The following is a 25584-nucleotide window of genomic DNA, read 5'->3' on the forward strand; positions in this document are numbered from 1 at the left end:
ATGTATGTACAACTTCCTAGGTCAAAGGTCAAGGTCAAGGTAAAAAACTTTGGTTTTAGTTGACAACCCCATGTCCTATGGTAAAGATCGTGTCCACTCTATATCTTGAGAACCGTTATGATTTCAAAATTTATACTTGACATTTATATAAACCAACACCAGTGGGTGTCACGTGTGTCATAATTTATGTACAACTTCCTAGGTCAAAGGTCAAAGTCAAAAACTTTGGTTTCAGTTGACAACCCCATATCCAATGATTAAGATACAAATTTTTTACCACACATTATTCACAGCAGGGCCCACAGAGATGGCTCCCATCTCAATGATATCTAGTTCCTTTTAGGTTATTTCTGGGTCATGTTTCATGGTATTTGGAGTAAGGCTTGGTGGCCTACCAGGGCTCGACATTACCGTTTGTCCGATTGTCCGGGGCAAGTGGACACAGGAGTTGGGCAAGTGGATTCATCATACTACTTGTCCGATTGGACAAGTGAAAAATCGATGTCAGATGTAAAACATATCAAATTTAAGACTTATTAATTCCCAAATAATTGAATGATTGTTTTATTGATCATACAAAATGAATTAAATATCCATTGATTGAACTTATTTGAACATGGAATAGGATCCCAGTTACGGCAACCAGTCCGGTACCTACGAATGTAGTTCTTAAAAAAAATATATAACTTTTATTTAAAATGGTGTAGTTTTATTATTACACAAGTTCTGTAACTGAATGTAGATTTACTTGAAAGGGTAGGCTTTCTAGCTTGAATTTCTGTAAAAATTTTGATTGATTTAAATGTAATCAGGCGTCGGTACATAGAGTAAATTGCCTAAATTCTAGCCTTTATTCTTCCCCGGAAGTAGATGGACCTACCCTGTTGTCAATCGAAACAAATTTTGCAACGGAATGCCGGTCATGAGGCACTGAGATTGTACTTAGAAACTTCGAAACAAATGCCTAACATGAAACAGAAGTCCCAAGGTGGCTATCAAAATTATTTATTGGACAGCACCCCATTTATTTACTATGATTTTCAATGCGTTTCAATGGGGGAAATAACTGGGTCCCCGTTCCTGTCAGAGGGCATATTTTGAACACTTCAATCTGCAATTGTAAGCTTATTTTTGGGGTTACATGGATGAAATTTGGGCAGAAACTTGAAAATTCAATAAGAAAAACAATGGTGTAATTATTTTTAAAATTTGAATTAAACTTTTTAAATTAAACTGAAATTTAAATTTATGAAATTTTTAAAAAGTTTGTTTTTCAATTTAAAGTTTCAGAAGGGGTCACAGTAAGGTCATTTTGATGGTATTATGTATTCATACACTTGTAAGTTAAAATGGAGGGATTTTTCAAAAAATATCAGCAAAGAATATTAGAAAAGAGCCACCTGGCAAGAAATAACAAATGTCTTATATGGGATCAGGGGACAACAAAAGATGGAAAATATGGGCTTATTTCTTTCCAGTATCATATTTCTGGGACCTGGAAAAAGAAAAAAGCCCATAGATTCAGTTTTATGGTTTTTAATTAGTTTTTGATAAGTTTTAATATTAAATACAACACTTTATGCCATTTTATGTGTCAAAAAAGTTTGTGGGAATGCGGGTCACATTACTGAAGAGCTGCATCACATAAATAACCACAGAATATTTCGTAAACTCAGAAAATCTTGCCAGGGGCTCTCCAATTTTCCAGATTGGGGCCTGGATTTTTTTGGAAGATATATAAGGGGTAGGGCTATAGCTTATATAAACAATTTTAACTGAATGTACAACAATTTTAGACTCCTTTTTAAAGATTTTGGTGGTCCTTAAAAGGACCGTTAATTTTGTCTGTATCTTTTTCAGCAGTAGATGAATGCAGCTATATCTTCCTTTGATTTTGGAACTTTTGAAGAACAGCTTCTGGTAGGTATATTCTTCATAGCAGGTATTACTCTACCATATGAATGATCGTCCTTTATGCTTTTACAAATGCAGCATCAAGTTTTGGATCAGGTTGCCCTTTTTCATATCTATCTGTACATTTACTTCGATCCTTTTCTTCCACATGAACCTTAGTCTTCTGTCCGGTGCGTTGTAAATTTTTCTTTTTCCTTTCTGGAGTATTTTGGTTTACTTTGTTCCGTTCACACTCCCTTTAAATCTGGTCGAAGTGTTTTAATGAACCTATTGAGATTTTAAAACCAATACATTCTGCTTTTTGTCACAAGGAATAAGCTATACCATTATTCAAATTGTGAATTATTGCTGATGCCCTCCCTTCAAATTTCTAGAAAAGTTCACATTCTTTGGTAAGGAAACACTTAGTGCTCCCTGAACAGCTTCACCTTTTTGAGTATTATGATTAAATTTCATTTTCATAAATACTTCTTCGCTAAGTTTCATTTTTAAAATTCCTGCATTATTAACTTGTCTTTGTTATCCATATTCAGGTTGGTTAACTTGTTTGGACCCAAGTACATAGATCTCAGCCACCAACAGTTTGAGTGTCCACCACCACCACACACGTATGAACTAGTGGGACATTTAGAGCAGTCACAAGTATACCAACGCACAGTAGCATTAAGCATTCAGGCAGATCCAGGATTTCCCTCGACATTTGTTAAACTGTAGGAGGTGCCGTCTTGACTGGTTTTAGCTACAAGTGAGAACTTCTCTGCATCTAGCCTCTTCCATTGTATATTAAATGAACTTAGCTGACTGTTTGAAGACTAAGTCTCATGATTTATACCCTTGTTATGGGGTATGCTTCTTTGCATATGTAATTCTTATAAGATTTTTTTTTTTAATTAAAAAATTAATTATAATTAACTTTTTTTCAGCAAAATTTTTTTTTAACTAGATTTCTATACAAATAATGAATTTATCTATCATGTGCAATTTACAGAATGTAAATATCTTTTAAAATAAAAAAGTTTTGCTGATTTTAAGAATATTTTCTTCATGAATTTATGATTTTATCCGATCAATTTTCTGGTATTTGAGATGTCATAGATAAGGATCAATAACTCTTTAACTGTTGGATCAAATCTATTGAAACTTTGCACAATAACTACTGAGATGTATATCTTTATTTAATAAGTGCAGTTTTAAGTCTAGAAAAAAAATTAAAGTCTGACAGGAATAGGATCCCAGTTACGGCAACCAGTCCGGTACCTACGAATGTAGTTCTTAAAAAAAATATATAACTTTTATTTAAAATGGTGTAGTTTTATTATTACACAAGTTCTGTAACTGAATGTAGATTTACTTGAAAGGGTAGGCTTTCTAGCTTGAATTTCTGTAAAAATTTTGATTGATTTAAATGTAATCAGGCGTCGGTACATAGAGTAAATTGCCTAAATTCTAGCCTTTATTCTTCCCCGGAAGTAGATGGACCTACCCTGTTGTCAATCGAAACAAATTTTGCAACGGAATGCCGGTCATGAGGCACTGAGATTGTACTTAGAAACTTCGAAACAAATGCCTAACATGAAACAGAAGTCCCAAGGTGGCTATCAAAATTATTTATTGGACAGCACCCCATTTATTTACTATGATTTTCAATGCGTTTCAATGGGGGAAATAACTGGGTCCCCGTTCCTGTCAGAGGGCATATTTTGAACACTTCAATCTGCAATTGTAAGCTTATTTTTGGGGTTACATGGATGAAATTTGGGCAGAAACTTGAAAATTCAATAAGAAAAACAATGGTGTAATTATTTTTAAAATTTGAATTAAACTTTTTAAATTAAACTGAAATTTAAATTTATGAAATTTTTAAAAAGTTTGTTTTTCAATTTAAAGTTTCAGAAGGGGTCACAGTAAGGTCATTTTGATGGTATTATGTATTCATACACTTGTAAGTTAAAATGGAGGGATTTTTCAAAAAATATCAGCAAAGAATATTAGAAAAGAGCCACCTGGCAAGAAATAACAAATGTCTTATATGGGATCAGGGGACAACAAAAGATGGAAAATATGGGCTTATTTCTTTCCAGTATCATATTTCTGGGACCTGGAAAAAGAAAAAAGCCCATAGATTCAGTTTTATGGTTTTTAATTAGTTTTTGATAAGTTTTAATATTAAATACAACACTTTATGCCATTTTATGTGTCAAAAAAGTTTGTGGGAATGCGGGTCACATTACTGAAGAGCTGCATCACATAAATAACCACAGAATATTTCGTAAACTCAGAAAATCTTGCCAGGGGCTCTCCAATTTTCCAGATTGGGGCCTGGATTTTTTTGGAAGATATATAAGGGGTAGGGCTATAGCTTATATAAACAATTTTAACTGAATGTACAACAATTTTAGACTCCTTTTTAAAGATTTTGGTGGTCCTTAAAAGGACCGTTAATTTTGTCTGTATCTTTTTCAGCAGTAGATGAATGCAGCTATATCTTCCTTTGATTTTGGAACTTTTGAAGAACAGCTTCTGGTAGGTATATTCTTCATAGCAGGTATTACTCTACCATATGAATGATCGTCCTTTATGCTTTTACAAATGCAGCATCAAGTTTTGGATCAGGTTGCCCTTTTTCATATCTATCTGTACATTTACTTCGATCCTTTTCTTCCACATGAACCTTAGTCTTCTGTCCGGTGCGTTGTAAATTTTTCTTTTTCCTTTCTGGAGTATTTTGGTTTACTTTGTTCCGTTCACACTCCCTTTAAATCTGGTCGAAGTGTTTTAATGAACCTATTGAGATTTTAAAACCAATACATTCTGCTTTTTGTCACAAGGAATAAGCTATACCATTATTCAAATTGTGAATTATTGCTGATGCCCTCCCTTCAAATTTCTAGAAAAGTTCACATTCTTTGGTAAGGAAACACTTAGTGCTCCCTGAACAGCTTCACCTTTTTGAGTATTATGATTAAATTTCATTTTCATAAATACTTCTTCGCTAAGTTTCATTTTTAAAATTCCTGCATTATTAACTTGTCTTTGTTATCCATATTCAGGTTGGTTAACTTGTTTGGACCCAAGTACATAGATCTCAGCCACCAACAGTTTGAGTGTCCACCACCACCACACACGTATGAACTAGTGGGACATTTAGAGCAGTCACAAGTATACCAACGCACAGTAGCATTAAGCATTCAGGCAGATCCAGGATTTCCCTCGACATTTGTTAAACTGTAGGAGGTGCCGTCTTGACTGGTTTTAGCTACAAGTGAGAACTTCTCTGCATCTAGCCTCTTCCATTGTATATTAAATGAACTTAGCTGACTGTTTGAAGACTAAGTCTCATGATTTATACCCTTGTTATGGGGTATGCTTCTTTGCATATGTAATTCTTATAAGATTTTTTTTTTTAATTAAAAAATTAATTATAATTAACTTTTTTTCAGCAAAATTTTTTTTTAACTAGATTTCTATACAAATAATGAATTTATCTATCATGTGCAATTTACAGAATGTAAATATCTTTTAAAATAAAAAAGTTTTGCTGATTTTAAGAATATTTTCTTCATGAATTTATGATTTTATCCGATCAATTTTCTGGTATTTGAGATGTCATAGATAAGGATCAATAACTCTTTAACTGTTGGATCAAATCTATTGAAACTTTGCACAATAACTACTGAGATGTATATCTTTATTTAATAAGTGCAGTTTTAAGTCTAGAAAAAAAATTAAAGTCTGACAGGAATAGGATCCCAGTTACGGCAACCAGTCCGGTACCTACGAATGTAGTTCTTAAAAAAAATATATAACTTTTATTTAAAATGGTGTAGTTTTATTATTACACAAGTTCTGTAACTGAATGTAGATTTACTTGAAAGGGTAGGCTTTCTAGCTTGAATTTCTGTAAAAATTTTGATTGATTTAAATGTAATCAGGCGTCGGTACATAGAGTAAATTGCCTAAATTCTAGCCTTTATTCTTCCCCGGAAGTAGATGGACCTACCCTGTTGTCAATCGAAACAAATTTTGCAACGGAATGCCGGTCATGAGGCACTGAGATTGTACTTAGAAACTTCGAAACAAATGCCTAACATGAAACAGAAGTCCCAAGGTGGCTATCAAAATTATTTATTGGACAGCACCCCATTTATTTACTATGATTTTCAATGCGTTTCAATGGGGGAAATAACTGGGTCCCCGTTCCTGTCAGAGGGCATATTTTGAACACTTCAATCTGCAATTGTAAGCTTATTTTTGGGGTTACATGGATGAAATTTGGGCAGAAACTTGAAAATTCAATAAGAAAAACAATGGTGTAATTATTTTTAAAATTTGAATTAAACTTTTTAAATTAAACTGAAATTTAAATTTATGAAATTTTTAAAAAGTTTGTTTTTCAATTTAAAGTTTCAGAAGGGGTCACAGTAAGGTCATTTTGATGGTATTATGTATTCATACACTTGTAAGTTAAAATGGAGGGATTTTTCAAAAAATATCAGCAAAGAATATTAGAAAAGAGCCACCTGGCAAGAAATAACAAATGTCTTATATGGGATCAGGGGACAACAAAAGATGGAAAATATGGGCTTATTTCTTTCCAGTATCATATTTCTGGGACCTGGAAAAAGAAAAAAGCCCATAGATTCAGTTTTATGGTTTTTAATTAGTTTTTGATAAGTTTTAATATTAAATACAACACTTTATGCCATTTTATGTGTCAAAAAAGTTTGTGGGAATGCGGGTCACATTACTGAAGAGCTGCATCACATAAATAACCACAGAATATTTCGTAAACTCAGAAAATCTTGCCAGGGGCTCTCCAATTTTCCAGATTGGGGCCTGGATTTTTTTGGAAGATATATAAGGGGTAGGGCTATAGCTTATATAAACAATTTTAACTGAATGTACAACAATTTTAGACTCCTTTTTAAAGATTTTGGTGGTCCTTAAAAGGACCGTTAATTTTGTCTGTATCTTTTTCAGCAGTAGATGAATGCAGCTATATCTTCCTTTGATTTTGGAACTTTTGAAGAACAGCTTCTGGTAGGTATATTCTTCATAGCAGGTATTACTCTACCATATGAATGATCGTCCTTTATGCTTTTACAAATGCAGCATCAAGTTTTGGATCAGGTTGCCCTTTTTCATATCTATCTGTACATTTACTTCGATCCTTTTCTTCCACATGAACCTTAGTCTTCTGTCCGGTGCGTTGTAAATTTTTCTTTTTCCTTTCTGGAGTATTTTGGTTTACTTTGTTCCGTTCACACTCCCTTTAAATCTGGTCGAAGTGTTTTAATGAACCTATTGAGATTTTAAAACCAATACATTCTGCTTTTTGTCACAAGGAATAAGCTATACCATTATTCAAATTGTGAATTATTGCTGATGCCCTCCCTTCAAATTTCTAGAAAAGTTCACATTCTTTGGTAAGGAAACACTTAGTGCTCCCTGAACAGCTTCACCTTTTTGAGTATTATGATTAAATTTCATTTTCATAAATACTTCTTCGCTAAGTTTCATTTTTAAAATTCCTGCATTATTAACTTGTCTTTGTTATCCATATTCAGGTTGGTTAACTTGTTTGGACCCAAGTACATAGATCTCAGCCACCAACAGTTTGAGTGTCCACCACCACCACACACGTATGAACTAGTGGGACATTTAGAGCAGTCACAAGTATACCAACGCACAGTAGCATTAAGCATTCAGGCAGATCCAGGATTTCCCTCGACATTTGTTAAACTGTAGGAGGTGCCGTCTTGACTGGTTTTAGCTACAAGTGAGAACTTCTCTGCATCTAGCCTCTTCCATTGTATATTAAATGAACTTAGCTGACTGTTTGAAGACTAAGTCTCATGATTTATACCCTTGTTATGGGGTATGCTTCTTTGCATATGTAATTCTTATAAGATTTTTTTTTTTAATTAAAAAATTAATTATAATTAACTTTTTTTCAGCAAAATTTTTTTTTAACTAGATTTCTATACAAATAATGAATTTATCTATCATGTGCAATTTACAGAATGTAAATATCTTTTAAAATAAAAAAGTTTTGCTGATTTTAAGAATATTTTCTTCATGAATTTATGATTTTATCCGATCAATTTTCTGGTATTTGAGATGTCATAGATAAGGATCAATAACTCTTTAACTGTTGGATCAAATCTATTGAAACTTTGCACAATAACTACTGAGATGTATATCTTTATTTAATAAGTGCAGTTTTAAGTCTAGAAAAAAAATTAAAGTCTGACAGGAATAGGATCCCAGTTACGGCAACCAGTCCGGTACCTACGAATGTAGTTCTTAAAAAAAATATATAACTTTTATTTAAAATGGTGTAGTTTTATTATTACACAAGTTCTGTAACTGAATGTAGATTTACTTGAAAGGGTAGGCTTTCTAGCTTGAATTTCTGTAAAAATTTTGATTGATTTAAATGTAATCAGGCGTCGGTACATAGAGTAAATTGCCTAAATTCTAGCCTTTATTCTTCCCCGGAAGTAGATGGACCTACCCTGTTGTCAATCGAAACAAATTTTGCAACGGAATGCCGGTCATGAGGCACTGAGATTGTACTTAGAAACTTCGAAACAAATGCCTAACATGAAACAGAAGTCCCAAGGTGGCTATCAAAATTATTTATTGGACAGCACCCCATTTATTTACTATGATTTTCAATGCGTTTCAATGGGGGAAATAACTGGGTCCCCGTTCCTGTCAGAGGGCATATTTTGAACACTTCAATCTGCAATTGTAAGCTTATTTTTGGGGTTACATGGATGAAATTTGGGCAGAAACTTGAAAATTCAATAAGAAAAACAATGGTGTAATTATTTTTAAAATTTGAATTAAACTTTTTAAATTAAACTGAAATTTAAATTTATGAAATTTTTAAAAAGTTTGTTTTTCAATTTAAAGTTTCAGAAGGGGTCACAGTAAGGTCATTTTGATGGTATTATGTATTCATACACTTGTAAGTTAAAATGGAGGGATTTTTCAAAAAATATCAGCAAAGAATATTAGAAAAGAGCCACCTGGCAAGAAATAACAAATGTCTTATATGGGATCAGGGGACAACAAAAGATGGAAAATATGGGCTTATTTCTTTCCAGTATCATATTTCTGGGACCTGGAAAAAGAAAAAAGCCCATAGATTCAGTTTTATGGTTTTTAATTAGTTTTTGATAAGTTTTAATATTAAATACAACACTTTATGCCATTTTATGTGTCAAAAAAGTTTGTGGGAATGCGGGTCACATTACTGAAGAGCTGCATCACATAAATAACCACAGAATATTTCGTAAACTCAGAAAATCTTGCCAGGGGCTCTCCAATTTTCCAGATTGGGGCCTGGATTTTTTTGGAAGATATATAAGGGGTAGGGCTATAGCTTATATAAACAATTTTAACTGAATGTACAACAATTTTAGACTCCTTTTTAAAGATTTTGGTGGTCCTTAAAAGGACCGTTAATTTTGTCTGTATCTTTTTCAGCAGTAGATGAATGCAGCTATATCTTCCTTTGATTTTGGAACTTTTGAAGAACAGCTTCTGGTAGGTATATTCTTCATAGCAGGTATTACTCTACCATATGAATGATCGTCCTTTATGCTTTTACAAATGCAGCATCAAGTTTTGGATCAGGTTGCCCTTTTTCATATCTATCTGTACATTTACTTCGATCCTTTTCTTCCACATGAACCTTAGTCTTCTGTCCGGTGCGTTGTAAATTTTTCTTTTTCCTTTCTGGAGTATTTTGGTTTACTTTGTTCCGTTCACACTCCCTTTAAATCTGGTCGAAGTGTTTTAATGAACCTATTGAGATTTTAAAACCAATACATTCTGCTTTTTGTCACAAGGAATAAGCTATACCATTATTCAAATTGTGAATTATTGCTGATGCCCTCCCTTCAAATTTCTAGAAAAGTTCACATTCTTTGGTAAGGAAACACTTAGTGCTCCCTGAACAGCTTCACCTTTTTGAGTATTATGATTAAATTTCATTTTCATAAATACTTCTTCGCTAAGTTTCATTTTTAAAATTCCTGCATTATTAACTTGTCTTTGTTATCCATATTCAGGTTGGTTAACTTGTTTGGACCCAAGTACATAGATCTCAGCCACCAACAGTTTGAGTGTCCACCACCACCACACACGTATGAACTAGTGGGACATTTAGAGCAGTCACAAGTATACCAACGCACAGTAGCATTAAGCATTCAGGCAGATCCAGGATTTCCCTCGACATTTGTTAAACTGTAGGAGGTGCCGTCTTGACTGGTTTTAGCTACAAGTGAGAACTTCTCTGCATCTAGCCTCTTCCATTGTATATTAAATGAACTTAGCTGACTGTTTGAAGACTAAGTCTCATGATTTATACCCTTGTTATGGGGTATGCTTCTTTGCATATGTAATTCTTATAAGATTTTTTTTTTTAATTAAAAAATTAATTATAATTAACTTTTTTTCAGCAAAATTTTTTTTTAACTAGATTTCTATACAAATAATGAATTTATCTATCATGTGCAATTTACAGAATGTAAATATCTTTTAAAATAAAAAAGTTTTGCTGATTTTAAGAATATTTTCTTCATGAATTTATGATTTTATCCGATCAATTTTCTGGTATTTGAGATGTCATAGATAAGGATCAATAACTCTTTAACTGTTGGATCAAATCTATTGAAACTTTGCACAATAACTACTGAGATGTATATCTTTATTTAATAAGTGCAGTTTTAAGTCTAGAAAAAAAATTAAAGTCTGACAGGAATAGGATCCCAGTTACGGCAACCAGTCCGGTACCTACGAATGTAGTTCTTAAAAAAAATATATAACTTTTATTTAAAATGGTGTAGTTTTATTATTACACAAGTTCTGTAACTGAATGTAGATTTACTTGAAAGGGTAGGCTTTCTAGCTTGAATTTCTGTAAAAATTTTGATTGATTTAAATGTAATCAGGCGTCGGTACATAGAGTAAATTGCCTAAATTCTAGCCTTTATTCTTCCCCGGAAGTAGATGGACCTACCCTGTTGTCAATCGAAACAAATTTTGCAACGGAATGCCGGTCATGAGGCACTGAGATTGTACTTAGAAACTTCGAAACAAATGCCTAACATGAAACAGAAGTCCCAAGGTGGCTATCAAAATTATTTATTGGACAGCACCCCATTTATTTACTATGATTTTCAATGCGTTTCAATGGGGGAAATAACTGGGTCCCCGTTCCTGTCAGAGGGCATATTTTGAACACTTCAATCTGCAATTGTAAGCTTATTTTTGGGGTTACATGGATGAAATTTGGGCAGAAACTTGAAAATTCAATAAGAAAAACAATGGTGTAATTATTTTTAAAATTTGAATTAAACTTTTTAAATTAAACTGAAATTTAAATTTATGAAATTTTTAAAAAGTTTGTTTTTCAATTTAAAGTTTCAGAAGGGGTCACAGTAAGGTCATTTTGATGGTATTATGTATTCATACACTTGTAAGTTAAAATGGAGGGATTTTTCAAAAAATATCAGCAAAGAATATTAGAAAAGAGCCACCTGGCAAGAAATAACAAATGTCTTATATGGGATCAGGGGACAACAAAAGATGGAAAATATGGGCTTATTTCTTTCCAGTATCATATTTCTGGGACCTGGAAAAAGAAAAAAGCCCATAGATTCAGTTTTATGGTTTTTAATTAGTTTTTGATAAGTTTTAATATTAAATACAACACTTTATGCCATTTTATGTGTCAAAAAAGTTTGTGGGAATGCGGGTCACATTACTGAAGAGCTGCATCACATAAATAACCACAGAATATTTCGTAAACTCAGAAAATCTTGCCAGGGGCTCTCCAATTTTCCAGATTGGGGCCTGGATTTTTTTGGAAGATATATAAGGGGTAGGGCTATAGCTTATATAAACAATTTTAACTGAATGTACAACAATTTTAGACTCCTTTTTAAAGATTTTGGTGGTCCTTAAAAGGACCGTTAATTTTGTCTGTATCTTTTTCAGCAGTAGATGAATGCAGCTATATCTTCCTTTGATTTTGGAACTTTTGAAGAACAGCTTCTGGTAGGTATATTCTTCATAGCAGGTATTACTCTACCATATGAATGATCGTCCTTTATGCTTTTACAAATGCAGCATCAAGTTTTGGATCAGGTTGCCCTTTTTCATATCTATCTGTACATTTACTTCGATCCTTTTCTTCCACATGAACCTTAGTCTTCTGTCCGGTGCGTTGTAAATTTTTCTTTTTCCTTTCTGGAGTATTTTGGTTTACTTTGTTCCGTTCACACTCCCTTTAAATCTGGTCGAAGTGTTTTAATGAACCTATTGAGATTTTAAAACCAATACATTCTGCTTTTTGTCACAAGGAATAAGCTATACCATTATTCAAATTGTGAATTATTGCTGATGCCCTCCCTTCAAATTTCTAGAAAAGTTCACATTCTTTGGTAAGGAAACACTTAGTGCTCCCTGAACAGCTTCACCTTTTTGAGTATTATGATTAAATTTCATTTTCATAAATACTTCTTCGCTAAGTTTCATTTTTAAAATTCCTGCATTATTAACTTGTCTTTGTTATCCATATTCAGGTTGGTTAACTTGTTTGGACCCAAGTACATAGATCTCAGCCACCAACAGTTTGAGTGTCCACCACCACCACACACGTATGAACTAGTGGGACATTTAGAGCAGTCACAAGTATACCAACGCACAGTAGCATTAAGCATTCAGGCAGATCCAGGATTTCCCTCGACATTTGTTAAACTGTAGGAGGTGCCGTCTTGACTGGTTTTAGCTACAAGTGAGAACTTCTCTGCATCTAGCCTCTTCCATTGTATATTAAATGAACTTAGCTGACTGTTTGAAGACTAAGTCTCATGATTTATACCCTTGTTATGGGGTATGCTTCTTTGCATATGTAATTCTTATAAGATTTTTTTTTTTAATTAAAAAATTAATTATAATTAACTTTTTTTCAGCAAAATTTTTTTTTAACTAGATTTCTATACAAATAATGAATTTATCTATCATGTGCAATTTACAGAATGTAAATATCTTTTAAAATAAAAAAGTTTTGCTGATTTTAAGAATATTTTCTTCATGAATTTATGATTTTATCCGATCAATTTTCTGGTATTTGAGATGTCATAGATAAGGATCAATAACTCTTTAACTGTTGGATCAAATCTATTGAAACTTTGCACAATAACTACTGAGATGTATATCTTTATTTAATAAGTGCAGTTTTAAGTCTAGAAAAAAAATTAAAGTCTGACAGGAATAGGATCCCAGTTACGGCAACCAGTCCGGTACCTACGAATGTAGTTCTTAAAAAAAATATATAACTTTTATTTAAAATGGTGTAGTTTTATTATTACACAAGTTCTGTAACTGAATGTAGATTTACTTGAAAGGGTAGGCTTTCTAGCTTGAATTTCTGTAAAAATTTTGATTGATTTAAATGTAATCAGGCGTCGGTACATAGAGTAAATTGCCTAAATTCTAGCCTTTATTCTTCCCCGGAAGTAGATGGACCTACCCTGTTGTCAATCGAAACAAATTTTGCAACGGAATGCCGGTCATGAGGCACTGAGATTGTACTTAGAAACTTCGAAACAAATGCCTAACATGAAACAGAAGTCCCAAGGTGGCTATCAAAATTATTTATTGGACAGCACCCCATTTATTTACTATGATTTTCAATGCGTTTCAATGGGGGAAATAACTGGGTCCCCGTTCCTGTCAGAGGGCATATTTTGAACACTTCAATCTGCAATTGTAAGCTTATTTTTGGGGTTACATGGATGAAATTTGGGCAGAAACTTGAAAATTCAATAAGAAAAACAATGGTGTAATTATTTTTAAAATTTGAATTAAACTTTTTAAATTAAACTGAAATTTAAATTTATGAAATTTTTAAAAAGTTTGTTTTTCAATTTAAAGTTTCAGAAGGGGTCACAGTAAGGTCATTTTGATGGTATTATGTATTCATACACTTGTAAGTTAAAATGGAGGGATTTTTCAAAAAATATCAGCAAAGAATATTAGAAAAGAGCCACCTGGCAAGAAATAACAAATGTCTTATATGGGATCAGGGGACAACAAAAGATGGAAAATATGGGCTTATTTCTTTCCAGTATCATATTTCTGGGACCTGGAAAAAGAAAAAAGCCCATAGATTCAGTTTTATGGTTTTTAATTAGTTTTTGATAAGTTTTAATATTAAATACAACACTTTATGCCATTTTATGTGTCAAAAAAGTTTGTGGGAATGCGGGTCACATTACTGAAGAGCTGCATCACATAAATAACCACAGAATATTTCGTAAACTCAGAAAATCTTGCCAGGGGCTCTCCAATTTTCCAGATTGGGGCCTGGATTTTTTTGGAAGATATATAAGGGGTAGGGCTATAGCTTATATAAACAATTTTAACTGAATGTACAACAATTTTAGACTCCTTTTTAAAGATTTTGGTGGTCCTTAAAAGGACCGTTAATTTTGTCTGTATCTTTTTCAGCAGTAGATGAATGCAGCTATATCTTCCTTTGATTTTGGAACTTTTGAAGAACAGCTTCTGGTAGGTATATTCTTCATAGCAGGTATTACTCTACCATATGAATGATCGTCCTTTATGCTTTTACAAATGCAGCATCAAGTTTTGGATCAGGTTGCCCTTTTTCATATCTATCTGTACATTTACTTCGATCCTTTTCTTCCACATGAACCTTAGTCTTCTGTCCGGTGCGTTGTAAATTTTTCTTTTTCCTTTCTGGAGTATTTTGGTTTACTTTGTTCCGTTCACACTCCCTTTAAATCTGGTCGAAGTGTTTTAATGAACCTATTGAGATTTTAAAACCAATACATTCTGCTTTTTGTCACAAGGAATAAGCTATACCATTATTCAAATTGTGAATTATTGCTGATGCCCTCCCTTCAAATTTCTAGAAAAGTTCACATTCTTTGGTAAGGAAACACTTAGTGCTCCCTGAACAGCTTCACCTTTTTGAGTATTATGATTAAATTTCATTTTCATAAATACTTCTTCGCTAAGTTTCATTTTTAAAATTCCTGCATTATTAACTTGTCTTTGTTATCCATATTCAGGTTGGTTAACTTGTTTGGACCCAAGTACATAGATCTCAGCCACCAACAGTTTGAGTGTCCACCACCACCACACACGTATGAACTAGTGGGACATTTAGAGCAGTCACAAGTATACCAACGCACAGTAGCATTAAGCATTCAGGCAGATCCAGGATTTCCCTCGACATTTGTTAAACTGTAGGAGGTGCCGTCTTGACTGGTTTTAGCTACAAGTGAGAACTTCTCTGCATCTAGCCTCTTCCATTGTATATTAAATGAACTTAGCTGACTGTTTGAAGACTAAGTCTCATGATTTATACCCTTGTTATGGGGTATGCTTCTTTGCATATGTAATTCTTATAAGATTTTTTTTTTTAATTAAAAAATTAATTATAATTAACTTTTTTTCAGCAAAATTTTTTTTTAACTAGATTTCTATACAAATAATGAATTTATCTATCATGTGCAATTTACAGAATGTAAATATCTTTTAAAATAAAAAAGTTTTGCTGATTTTAAGAATATTTTCTTCATGAATTTATGATTTTATCCGATCAATTTTCTGGTATTTGAGATGTCATAGATAAGGATCAATAACTCTTTAACTGTTGGATCAAATCTATTGAAACTTTGCACAATAACTACTGAGATGTATATCTTTATTTAATAAGTGCAGTTTTAAGTCTAGAAAAAAAATTAAAGTCTGACAGGAATAGGATCCCAGTTACGGCAACCAGTCCGGTACCTACGAATGTAGTTCTTAAAAAAAATATATAACTTTTATTTAAAATGGTGTAGTTTTATTATTACACAAGTTCTGTAACTGAATGTAGATTTACTTGAAAGGGTAGGCTTTCTAGCTTGAATTTCTGTAAAAATTTTGATTGATTTAAATGTAATCAGGCGTCGGTACATAGAGTAAATTGCCTAAATTCTAGCCTTTATTCTTCCCCGGAAGTAGATGGACCTACCCTGTTGTCAATCGAAACAAATTTTGCAACGGAATGCCGGTCATGAGGCACTGAGATTGTACTTAGAAACTTCGAAACAAATGCCTAACATGAAACAGAAGTCCCAAGGTGGCTATCAAAATTATTTATTGGACAGCACCCCATTTATTTACTATGATTTTCAATGCGTTTCAATGGGGGAAATAACTGGGTCCCCGTTCCTGTCAGAGGGCATATTTTGAACACTTCAATCTGCAATTGTAAGCTTATTTTTGGGGTTACATGGATGAAATTTGGGCAGAAACTTGAAAATTCAATAAGAAAAACAATGGTGTAATTATTTTTAAAATTTGAATTAAACTTTTTAAATTAAACTGAAATTTAAATTTATGAAATTTTTAAAAAGTTTGTTTTTCAATTTAAAGTTTCAGAAGGGGTCACAGTAAGGTCATTTTGATGGTATTATGTATTCATACACTTGTAAGTTAAAATGGAGGGATTTTTCAAAAAATATCAGCAAAGAATATTAGAAAAGAGCCACCTGGCAAGAAATAACAAATGTCTTATATGGGATCAGGGGACAACAAAAGATGGAAAATATGGGCTTATTTCTTTCCAGTATCATATTTCTGGGACCTGGAAAAAGAAAAAAGCCCATAGATTCAGTTTTATGGTTTTTAATTAGTTTTTGATAAGTTTTAATATTAAATACAACACTTTATGCCATTTTATGTGTCAAAAAAGTTTGTGGGAATGCGGGTCACATTACTGAAGAGCTGCATCACATAAATAACCACAGAATATTTCGTAAACTCAGAAAATCTTGCCAGGGGCTCTCCAATTTTCCAGATTGGGGCCTGGATTTTTTTGGAAGATATATAAGGGGTAGGGCTATAGCTTATATAAACAATTTTAACTGAATGTACAACAATTTTAGACTCCTTTTTAAAGATTTTGGTGGTCCTTAAAAGGACCGTTAATTTTGTCTGTATCTTTTTCAGCAGTAGATGAATGCAGCTATATCTTCCTTTGATTTTGGAACTTTTGAAGAACAGCTTCTGGTAGGTATATTCTTCATAGCAGGTATTACTCTACCATATGAATGATCGTCCTTTATGCTTTTACAAATGCAGCATCAAGTTTTGGATCAGGTTGCCCTTTTTCATATCTATCTGTACATTTACTTCGATCCTTTTCTTCCACATGAACCTTAGTCTTCTGTCCGGTGCGTTGTAAATTTTTCTTTTTCCTTTCTGGAGTATTTTGGTTTACTTTGTTCCGTTCACACTCCCTTTAAATCTGGTCGAAGTGTTTTAATGAACCTATTGAGATTTTAAAACCAATACATTCTGCTTTTTGTCACAAGGAATAAGCTATACCATTATTCAAATTGTGAATTATTGCTGATGCCCTCCCTTCAAATTTCTAGAAAAGTTCACATTCTTTGGTAAGGAAACACTTAGTGCTCCCTGAACAGCTTCACCTTTTTGAGTATTATGATTAAATTTCATTTTCATAAATACTTCTTCGCTAAGTTTCATTTTTAAAATTCCTGCATTATTAACTTGTCTTTGTTATCCATATTCAGGTTGGTTAACTTGTTTGGACCCAAGTACATAGATCTCAGCCACCAACAGTTTGAGTGTCCACCACCACCACACACGTATGAACTAGTGGGACATTTAGAGCAGTCACAAGTATACCAACGCACAGTAGCATTAAGCATTCAGGCAGATCCAGGATTTCCCTCGACATTTGTTAAACTGTAGGAGGTGCCGTCTTGACTGGTTTTAGCTACAAGTGAGAACTTCTCTGCATCTAGCCTCTTCCATTGTATATTAAATGAACTTAGCTGACTGTTTGAAGACTAAGTCTCATGATTTATACCCTTGTTATGGGGTATGCTTCTTTGCATATGTAATTCTTATAAGATTTTTTTTTTTAATTAAAAAATTAATTATAATTAACTTTTTTTCAGCAAAATTTTTTTTTAACTAGATTTCTATACAAATAATGAATTTATCTATCATGTGCAATTTACAGAATGTAAATATCTTTTAAAATAAAAAAGTTTTGCTGATTTTAAGAATATTTTCTTCATGAATTTATGATTTTATCCGATCAATTTTCTGGTATTTGAGATGTCATAGATAAGGATCAATAACTCTTTAACTGTTGGATCAAATCTATTGAAACTTTGCACAATAACTACTGAGATGTATATCTTTATTTAATAAGTGCAGTTTTAAGTCTAGAAAAAAAATTAAAGTCTGACAGGAATAGGATCCCAGTTACGGCAACCAGTCCGGTACCTACGAATGTAGTTCTTAAAAAAAATATATAACTTTTATTTAAAATGGTGTAGTTTTATTATTACACAAGTTCTGTAACTGAATGTAGATTTACTTGAAAGGGTAGGCTTTCTAGCTTGAATTTCTGTAAAAATTTTGATTGATTTAAATGTAATCAGGCGTCGGTACATAGAGTAAATTGCCTAAATTCTAGCCTTTATTCTTCCCCGGAAGTAGATGGACCTACCCTGTTGTCAATCGAAACAAATTTTGCAACGGAATGCCGGTCATGAGGCACTGAGATTGTACTTAGAAACTTCGAAACAAATGCCTAACATGAAACAGAAGTCCCAAGGTGGCTATCAAAATTATTTATTGGACAGCACCCCATTTATTTACTATGATTTTCAATGCGTTTCAATGGGGGAAATAACTGGGTCCCCGTTCCTGTCAGAGGGCATATTTTGAACACTTCAATCTGCAATTGTAAGCTTATTTTTGGGGTTACATGGATGAAATTTGGGCAGAAACTTGAAAATTCAATAAGAAAAACAATGGTGTAATTATTTTTAAAATTTGAATTAAACTTTTTAAATTAAACTGAAATTTAAATTTATGAAATTTTTAAAAAGTTTGTTTTTCAATTTAAAGTTTCAGAAGGGGTCACAGTAAGGTCATTTTGATGGTATTATGTATTCATACACTTGTAAGTTAAAATGGAGGGATTTTTCAAAAAATATCAGCAAAGAATATTAGAAAAGAGCCACCTGGCAAGAAATAACAAATGTCTTATATGGGATCAGGGGACAACAAAAGATGGAAAATATGGGCTTATTTCTTTCCAGTATCATATTTCTGGGACCTGGAAAAAGAAAAAAGCCCATAGATTCAGTTTTATGGTTTTTAATTAGTTTTTGATAAGTTTTAATATTAAATACAACACTTTATGCCATTTTATGTGTCAAAAAAGTTTGTGGGAATGCGGGTCACATTACTGAAGAGCTGCATCACATAAATAACCACAGAATATTTCGTAAACTCAGAAAATCTTGCCAGGGGCTCTCCAATTTTCCAGATTGGGGCCTGGATTTTTTTGGAAGATATATAAGGGGTAGGGCTATAGCTTATATAAACAATTTTAACTGAATGTACAACAATTTTAGACTCCTTTTTAAAGATTTTGGTGGTCCTTAAAAGGACCGTTAATTTTGTCTGTATCTTTTTCAGCAGTAGATGAATGCAGCTATATCTTCCTTTGATTTTGGAACTTTTGAAGAACAGCTTCTGGTAGGTATATTCTTCATAGCAGGTATTACTCTACCATATGAATGATCGTCCTTTATGCTTTTACAAATGCAGCATCAAGTTTTGGATCAGGTTGCCCTTTTTCATATCTATCTGTACATTTACTTCGATCCTTTTCTTCCACATGAACCTTAGTCTTCTGTCCGGTGCGTTGTAAATTTTTCTTTTTCCTTTCTGGAGTATTTTGGTTTACTTTGTTCCGTTCACACTCCCTTTAAATCTGGTCGAAGTGTTTTAATGAACCTATTGAGATTTTAAAACCAATACATTCTGCTTTTTGTCACAAGGAATAAGCTATACCATTATTCAAATTGTGAATTATTGCTGATGCCCTCCCTTCAAATTTCTAGAAAAGTTCACATTCTTTGGTAAGGAAACACTTAGTGCTCCCTGAACAGCTTCACCTTTTTGAGTATTATGATTAAATTTCATTTTCATAAATACTTCTTCGCTAAGTTTCATTTTTAAAATTCCTGCATTATTAACTTGTCTTTGTTATCCATATTCAGGTTGGTTAACTTGTTTGGACCCAAGTACATAGATCTCAGCCACCAACAGTTTGAGTGTCCACCACCACCACACACGTATGAACTAGTGGGACATTTAGAGCAGTCACAAGTATACCAACGCACAGTAGCATTAAGCATTCAGGCAGATCCAGGATTTCCCTCGACATTTGTTAAACTGTAGGAGGTGCCGTCTTGACTGGTTTTAGCTACAAGTGAGAACTTCTCTGCATCTAGCCTCTTCCATTGTATATTAAATGAACTTAGCTGACTGTTTGAAGACTAAGTCTCATGATTTATACCCTTGTTATGGGGTATGCTTCTTTGCATATGTAATTCTTATAAGATTTTTTTTTTTAATTAAAAAATTAATTATAATTAACTTTTTTTCAGCAAAATTTTTTTTTAACTAGATTTCTATACAAATAATGAATTTATCTATCATGTGCAATTTACAGAATGTAAATATCTTTTAAAATAAAAAAGTTTTGCTGATTTTAAGAATATTTTCTTCATGAATTTATGATTTTATCCGATCAATTTTCTGGTATTTGAGATGTCATAGATAAGGATCAATAACTCTTTAACTGTTGGATCAAATCTATTGAAACTTTGCACAATAACTACTGAGATGTATATCTTTATTTAATAAGTGCAGTTTTAAGTCTAGAAAAAAAATTAAAGTCTGACAGGAATAGGATCCCAGTTACGGCAACCAGTCCGGTACCTACGAATGTAGTTCTTAAAAAAAATATATAACTTTTATTTAAAATGGTGTAGTTTTATTATTACACAAGTTCTGTAACTGAATGTAGATTTACTTGAAAGGGTAGGCTTTCTAGCTTGAATTTCTGTAAAAATTTTGATTGATTTAAATGTAATCAGGCGTCGGTACATAGAGTAAATTGCCTAAATTCTAGCCTTTATTCTTCCCCGGAAGTAGATGGACCTACCCTGTTGTCAATCGAAACAAAATTTTGCAACGGAATGCCGGTCATGAGGCACTGAGATTGTACTTAGAAACTTCGAAACAAATGCCTAACATGAAACAGAAGTCCCAAGGTGGCTATCAAAATTATTTATTGGACAGCACCCCATTTATTTACTATGATTTTCAATGCGTTTCAATGGGGGAGATAACTGGGTCCCCGTTCCTGTCAGAGGGCATATTTTGAACACTTCAATCTGCAATTGTAAGCTTATTTTTGGGGTTACATGGATGAAATTTGGGCAGAAACTTGAAAATTCAATAAGAAAAACAATGGTGTAATTATTTTTAAAAATTGAATTAAACTTTTTAAATTAAACTGAAATTTAAATTTATGAATTTTTAAAAAGTTTGTTTTTCAATTTAAAGTTTCAGAAGGGGTCACAGTAGGTCATTTTGATGGTATTATGTATTCATACACTTGTAAGTTTGTACTTCATGATCAAGTATCAATGTATATAAAGATCAAAATAAAATTTATAAAAGCTTGTTTTGCCGCCATCAATAAATAAAAAAGGTTTAATTATATACAAAGTGGCCAGGTATATTTACATCCTTGGTTTAACCTTACCACTACTAGAAGAATGAATAGGTCTATAGGAGAACCTAGTGATTTGGGAAGTGATGATGATTTAATTATCGACACATGATAGTGACATTCAGTCAGAGAACTCAGTCTTGCAAAAAATCTTTCAGTCTTAAATAATAAAATGAATTTTGATGTGGTATTCTTTAATCATTGTTAATTACTGAGTAACAAACAAATTCATATAACATATAACAAAATGCTCCCTTCATTAGGTACAATCAAAGCTCAAGTGTTATAAGGGCATATCATCAATATGTAAGATTTTCAATTATGAATTCGGACAAGTGAGTTAAGAGTTCGGAAAAGTTGATTTTCTTGCAACTTGTCCAATGGGACAAGTTAAAAAAAATGATAATGTAGAGGCCTGCCTACTACAGCTTAGATATAAGTAGGTTTATAATTCTGTTTTTGAATCAATGGATATGTTCATTATACTATAAAAAAAATATAGGGAAAATAATGTGCCCTGAGGATTGAAAAAATATGTAATCAGTATCGTTATTATGTTACAATAAACCTTTATAAATATAAGGAGATGTCGTATGATTGCCAATGAGACAACTATCCACCAAAGTTTAAATGAAGTGGATGACATAAATTATAGACAACCAAACAGCTTCAACAATGAGAAAAACCCATACCGTATAGTCCACTGTAAAAGGCCCCGACATGAAAAAATGGGAAACAATTCAATAGAATTATGACATACATGAACCAAATACAACCACTGAACTACAGGCTCCTGACTGGGGACAGGCGCATAAAGAATGTGGCGATGTTAAACATGTTTGTGAGCGCTCAACCCTGCCCTAACCTGGGACAGTGGTGTTCAGCACAACATAAGATCATTGGTTTACAATGTTATATTCTCACGGCTATAATGCCATATTGCTGTGAAAATATAACAGATCAATTGAAGCACCGATAGTTTTCTTAAACACGTATATGTTATTAATATACTGTTTTGTTAAAGAAATCTTTCGTGCTAGGATTGATATGTAAAAGGAATAAATCAAACAAGTACATTTTTATGCCTTTGCCGTATTGGAGGGGGCATTAAGTGTTACCCTTGTCCGTCTGTCTGTCCCGTCCATCTCAAAAATTGGTTTCCATTCTCTAACTTTAGTTTGCCTCAACCAAATGTTATGAACTTATACACAATGCTTATGATCACAAAACGATCTATGTGGAAGTTGACTCATGCATATTTACAAGCGGGGGCATCTGTGGCCCATAGACACATTCTCCATTTATTTTATTATTTGTTTATAGGCTGATGTAATGACAATGATTTCATGGTGTTGGGAGTAAGAATTGGAGATCTGATACTGCTAACATGTTGGTAGGTATACAAACTTTTTTTAATCTATTAGTGTTTGATATCAATTTAATAATGGTTCAGGTATCAGAAAAGATTGAATTACATGGAGATATTCAGCTCCAGAGGAAAGAGGGTATATGATTGTCCAAAATGGTAAAAATACTGCCAAGCTTAGAAAAGAGAAATTGTTTTTGACTTTTTTTTTCTATTTGTCAAGTTTTAAACTGAATACCCACTAGATTTCGTGAGTAATAGTGAACCACAAATTTTAAATGTTCAACAACGAAGTACCAATTTTCTATCAATCGACTTTCAATCAAATATCCACAGAATCCAATTTTTCCTCAATCCCCATGATTGTTGAATATTAAATGAATCCACAGAAATTCGATTTTCCCTCAATGCCCATTAAAATATCTGAATCCACAGTAGATTATTTTGAGGAGTTTAAATAACTGATTCAACTTTGTATTACAGGTTAGCATCACAGCTTGTCCATAGGGATACTGGCTGGGGTAGCATTTGGATCTGTTTCAAGGTGAGAATATATTTATTCATCCACATACAAATTTAATCAATTGATGAAATCTTGTGGACAGTTTAACTTTCTATAAATCTTTATTGTTTGCAATTTATATCGTCTTGATATTTTCTACTGTTACCTTAATAGATGTAAACAGATATTTTTATAGTTGAGAAGGTTTATAGTCCTTTTTAACTACTTTCACTTATTCCATCTTTAAACTTTTGCCAAATGACCATGTACTGAATCATAAAGAGAATCATTGTTTTTATGATAATAAAGAATTTTGTTTACTTGTAAAGGGGAGATACCCTCACATTCATTTGCAAGTGCTGTTACAAAGATAAGATGTCTAATTATATTAAACTTTGCTTCTTATTCAGTTTTGTATTTCTTTCAATACAAATTTCCAAAGAATTCATTTCTTCAGTCAATATATGGAGAAAACAAAGTAAATGTCATAAAACTTGAACTAAACAATGAAAGTTTATCAAAATAGCCTGAATTATTTTACCATGTATGTACATTTTTCAAATTTTCAGCTTAATAACTTCTGCAATTGTCTGAAACTCAATGAATGATTAATGCGATACCGGTAATAGTAATTTTAACACCTTGAAAATCAAAATTGGTATATTAAGATTGCTTTCCATTTTATAACAAATTTAGCTGCACGATTTCTATTGCAATATTTTTTGGTAAATCAATAAATTTGAATAGAAAACAAGTATTTTTACATACAACAATATCTGTCTATTTAAAAGAAAAATTGCCACTCAAATATTTAAACATTACCTAATTCATATATTTTAACATTACTTAATAACTTTGAATTGTCAACAAATGAAATATTATTTTATTCCTTTTACAGGTGTGTTCCTGCTGCTGCCTTGTGTGTTCAATCCTGTGGACAATAATAATCATGCAAACCACATATATGTTGCATTTTTGTTTATTAAAATCCTTAAGTGATAATTCTGAAAGCCAAATGATTAATTTTTTAATGCTATTATTTATTTTCCATTTACTGTAAACTCACAAATTTTTGTTTTTTAATGCTGTTATTTATTTTCCAATTATTGAAAATTCACAGATTTTTGATATATTTTTTTTACTGAAAATTGCTACACCGAGATAGATTTTGCAAAAATAAAATTATATTTTAAATTTTGATAGCATTATTTATTTGCAACATGTCCTTAATGACAATAATTAATTTAAATAAATGCTTGCAAATTTTTTTTGAATTTACAGTATAAACATGTTTTCATTATTTATATATGCATGATATTATTATACATTGTATTTTGCTTTATAATAAACAAAATTGTATAATAGTTGTTATTTGAGAAGTACCAGTGTACTGTTTTACAAAGCATCCATTAGACTTTCATCAGTTTACAGACGTCATTATTGTGAACCAAATGATACTTTCCACAGATTCACTTGAAAGTTACCTGTCGATTTAAACTTTTGTAAGTTCTTTTGTCCCATCTAATAAATATAATAGCTATTGTTCTCTGTGGAGTTATTTCACTGGGACCTTTAAATTTCTTCTAAGATAAATCTATCACTCATTGATTAATTTAACTGAACAAAAAATCAAACTTTCAATGGTGAAAATACATGTACCAATACTAAATAAGGACTCACAAAAACGCATGTGATGTTGTATTTATTCAATATCAATAATACATTTTCAATTTGTTCAATATAATTAACACTTATTCAAAATTTAAAAGTTGATTTATGACAAAATTTTCAACATTGTTCCTATTAAAATTTGTCTTTTTGTGTGTTTGACAAATAAGAACTAGAAAATGACGATGTTTAGATCAAGGCCTTCTTAAATGTATTCTATAACTAAATAAACAGCTGCGCCACGAGCGCATGATATGCTCGTCGTCTTGTGTGTGAGGTTTTATGCAATAATCATAAATAGTTTCTGAGATACGGCGCGACATGTGAAAACTCCCCTTTTTTTTAATAAAAAAATCAATAACTCTAAAATAAAATTTTGAATCATCACCAAAAAGTGTATACAGATCTTTAGATTAATATAATTAAGAAGTGTGTAAAGTTTTAAGCAATAATCGTAAA

At 32.2% G+C, this 25584-nt stretch overlaps 1 long non-coding RNA gene across 36 annotated transcripts; it reads left to right on the plus strand.

Moving 5' to 3' along the window:
• Positions 1 to 625: 625 nt before the first annotated feature.
• Positions 626 to 24730, plus strand: LOC127736044 (uncharacterized). 36 transcript variants are annotated; one of them, XR_007998746.1, is made up of 20 exons: positions 626 to 988; positions 1861 to 1920; positions 2448 to 3505; positions 4378 to 4437; positions 4965 to 6022; positions 6895 to 6954; positions 7482 to 7693; positions 9412 to 9471; positions 9999 to 10210; positions 11929 to 11988; positions 12516 to 12727; positions 14446 to 14505; positions 15033 to 15244; positions 16963 to 17022; positions 17550 to 17761; positions 19480 to 19539; positions 20067 to 20278; positions 22913 to 22982; positions 23439 to 23499; positions 24356 to 24730. It is a non-coding gene; the product is annotated as an uncharacterized LOC127736044 (long non-coding RNA). The 36 variants fall into 36 exon arrangements; XR_007998748.1 differs by having other exon boundaries at positions 4965 to 5176; XR_007998747.1 differs by having other exon boundaries at positions 2448 to 2659.
• Positions 24731 to 25584: the final 854 nt, after the last annotated feature.

The sequence above is a fragment of the Mytilus californianus genome, unplaced genomic scaffold, assembly GCF_021869535.1.
Source record: "Mytilus californianus isolate M0D057914Y unplaced genomic scaffold, xbMytCali1.0.p SCAF_3, whole genome shotgun sequence".
Lineage (NCBI taxonomy): Eukaryota > Metazoa > Mollusca > Bivalvia > Mytilida > Mytilidae > Mytilus > Mytilus californianus.